Genomic DNA, 4,001 nt, shown 5'->3' on the forward strand with positions numbered 1-4,001 from the left:
ATTTCTTTCTGCAGAGGATGATGATTAATTCTGATTAAATGGTACATAATCACTTGACTATACATGTATTATTTATAATAAACAAATAATTTAAAAATTGTATGTTTTCGAATATCATAAATATAGTTGTGAAAATGAATAATCAGTCCCTTGCTTTAATGAAAATGAAAAATCTTGCTTTAATGAAAATGAAAAATCTTGCTTTAATGAAAATGAAAAATCTTGCTTTAATAGTGCAGAAAATGAATAATCTGTCCATCTGTCCTCTTAGTTTACAAAAATAAATAACCGATCATAAACAAATCCTCCTCCCCCCCCCCCCCCCCAGAATACCAAATGGTCTTCCCCTAACAGGTCGAACAACTTATGTTCTTAAACCCTGCTGACTGCCATTGACGATTGCCAAATAAATGGATTACAAGATGTAACAAAGACATAAGTGGATCTTTATATACTAGTAATTAATTTAATACAAAATGGAAAACAATAAACTAGCGGCAAAGATGGTAAACCACAAACATGAGGGGCTAAAATTTGTACACCATATCCGGATTTCGACCTTCACAATATAAATACCTGCTTAACTCGTTGATAGATCTTTTAGCGGGAGTACAACTATATTTATTGTATGGAATGATTGTAACCTATAATCAAAGCAATGAAGTACTGAACATCGGATGACCGCAAGTTCTTGTGTATGGTCTGACAAGCACTTGTCTCAGAAAAAAATTCACATCTCTATACCAGAATGTGAGGTTAATGTACAGATATCATTTTTTTCTCAGACAAGTATAAGTGTGTATGATAAATTAATGACAGGGAATTCAACCTCACCATAATAACTATTATATTGTAGCGATACAAATCAGTATACTCAGGTTTTATGATTTCTGCGTATTTATCATGTTTATAGATCGGTTAAAAACTCAACACGAAAGTTACGTAATGGAAATCTAGGCGACTGCAATACACTGGAATGCCCTCACGGTCATCCGCTGTAAAAATCACTGACTGAGACATTAATTGATCTTTTATCAATACAGAAGAGTTGTCAAATTGTCAATCATACCACGTCTTCTTTTTTGTAAATGGAATGATTGTAAGCTGCATGTATATATGTCTTTCTGGCAGCCAGCATATGATCTTGGCTTCATGTACAATGTTCAAATGTCAGTGTCAAGTTTCCGTAGTTCAGTCATTTTCCAAGATACTATAAGCAACATTTACTATGTATACATATCTGTCTGGGAGGGTTAATCTCATTTTCAAGGTTGATTGGTCAATGTCGAGTATTCCTGGTTAAGTTTGTTTCTCAGATATTGTAAGCAATATATTAACTACTTTTGATATATGGAATGACTGTAAGATGTACATTTATGTCAAGCAGATATTTTTTTTACCCCGATCCCATCTTCATGCATGGTTCTTGGGCCGAAGTTAAGTTTGCATGGTCTGGTTAGTTTTCCCCCAATACTATAAGCAATAAGAAAACTAAAGTTAGTCTATAGAACGACTTTAAAGCGTAATGTCTGTCCGGGAGGTATCCATTTCGTGGTTCATTGGTCAATCGGTTAAGTTTTCGTGGATAGGTTCACAACTATATTTATTGTATGGAATGATTGTAACCTATAAAATCACTGACAGACACATTAATTTTTTGGGTGTACATAAACTAATCATAGACGTGTACGTCTGAGATATCATTTGACCTTGACCTCATTTACATGGGTCATTGCAAATGTTTAACGCATATGATTATTGTAGTAAAATCTTTCAACTTGTAACATAAAAACAACCACGACCAGTTAAGCAGGTAAAAGTTGTCAGCCTGTGCGCACTTGTTTTACACTTCATACATGTAGATTTAAAATGTCCATTCATATATATTGTTTACATTCAATCTTTAAAAACAGCTTTATTTACAATTCATTTGTCATAATAAACATTCAAGTGTGTGAATTTTTTTTAACTGTAAGCTATATGTTAACTACATATCTGTCTGGGAGGGTTAATCTGATCGTGACCTTATTTTCAAAGTTTATTGGTCAATGTCGAGTATTGTCAGTATTCCTGGTTAAGTCTGTTACTCAGATATTGTAAGCAATATGTTAACTACTTTTGATATATGGAATGACTGTAAGATGTACATTTATGTCAAGCAGGTATTTTGTGACCTCGATCTAATGTTCATGCATTGTTCTTTGGCAAAAGTTAAGTGTCAATGGTTGGGCTAGTGATTTCCCGATACTATTGTCAATAGGTCAACTACTTTTGATATATGGAATGACTGTTAGATGTACATTTATGTCAAGCAGGTATTTTGTGACCTCGGTCTAATGTTCATGCATTGTTCTTTGGCCAAAGTTAAGTTTAAATGGTTGGGCTAGTGATTTCTCAATACTATTATCAATAGGTCAACTACTTTTGGTATATGGAATGACTGTAAGATGTACATTTATGTCTAGCAGGTATTTTCTGACCTCAATCTAATGTTCATGTATGGTTCTTTGTCTAAAGTTAAGTTTGAATGGTTGGGCTAGTTATTCCCAATACTATTATCAATAGGTCAACTACTTTTGATATATGGAATGACTGTAAGATGTACATTTATGTCAAGCAGGTATTTTATGACCTCGATCAAATGTTTATGCAAGGTTCTTTGGTCAAAGTTAAGTTTAAATGGTTGGGCTAGTGGTTTCCAAATTAAATTATCTATAGGTCAACTATTTTTGATATATGGAATGAATGTAAGATGTACATTATGTCTAGCAGGTATTTTCTGACCACGATCTAATGTTTATAGATATAGGAAGATGTGGTGTGAGTGCCAATGAGACAACTCTCCATCCAAATAACAATTTATAAAAGTAAACCAATATAGGTCAATGTATGGCCTTCAACACGGAGCCTTGGCATAGTTCTTTGGCCAAAGTTAAGTTTGAATGGTTGGGGTAATGATTTCCAAATACTATTATCAATAAATCAACTACTTTGATATATGGAATGACTGTACATTTATGTCAAACAGGTATTTTCTGACTTCGAACTCATGTTCATGCATGGTTCTTTAACCAAAGTATAGTTTGAAAATTGGGCTAGTGATTTCCCAATACTATTATCAATAGGTCAACTACTTTTGATATATGGAATGACTATAAGATGTACATTTATGTCAAGCGGGTATTTTCTGACCTAGGAAATGTTCATTCATGGTACCTTGGCCAAAAATAAGTTTGAATGGTTGGGCTAGTGGTTTCCAAATACTATAAGCAGTTGGTCAACTATATAGTTAGGGAGCTACCATTTGATTTGTAGGGGGCTAGCGCTAGCTAGGATGACAAATTTTGTACTGCTTTTTTTCAGTTGTTATCTCTGTTCTGCCTTTTTATTTTTTACTTGTTTATCCTGACCTTTTTTACACAAATTGTCATCGTGACTTTTTTTTAACAAGTTGCCCATCCTGCTTTTTTTTTTTACTCAAACTCCTGTTCTGCCTATTTTTTCCAAAATTCATTCTTCAATTTTATTGTATGGAATGATTGTCGGATGGATATGTCCGTCTGTAACATTGCTTTTGACCTTGACCTCATTTACATTGGGTCAATGTTAATGTTTAGTGTATGTGATTATTTTAGGTAAGCATTTAACTTTCAACTTCGAACAGAAAAACAACCATGGTCAGTTAACTAGGTAACAATTGTCAGCCTGTGCACTCTTGTTTTACACTTCATACATGTAGATATAAAATTCCTTTCATATATATTGTTAACATTAAATCTTTCCATACAGCTTTATTTACAATTCATGTTTAACAACAAACATTCAAGTGTGTGAAAGGTTTTTTTACTGTAAGCAATATTTTTACTACATATCTGTCTGGGAGGGTTAATCTAACCTTGACCTCATTTTCAAGGATTAATGCTCAATGTCGAGTATTCCTGGTTAAGTCTGTTTCGCAGATATTGTAAGCAATATGTTGGCGGCTACTTTTGGTATATGGA

This window comes from Mytilus californianus, unplaced genomic scaffold (genome assembly GCF_021869535.1).
Source record: "Mytilus californianus isolate M0D057914Y unplaced genomic scaffold, xbMytCali1.0.p SCAF_15, whole genome shotgun sequence".
Taxonomy (NCBI): Eukaryota; Metazoa; Mollusca; class Bivalvia; order Mytilida; family Mytilidae; genus Mytilus; species Mytilus californianus.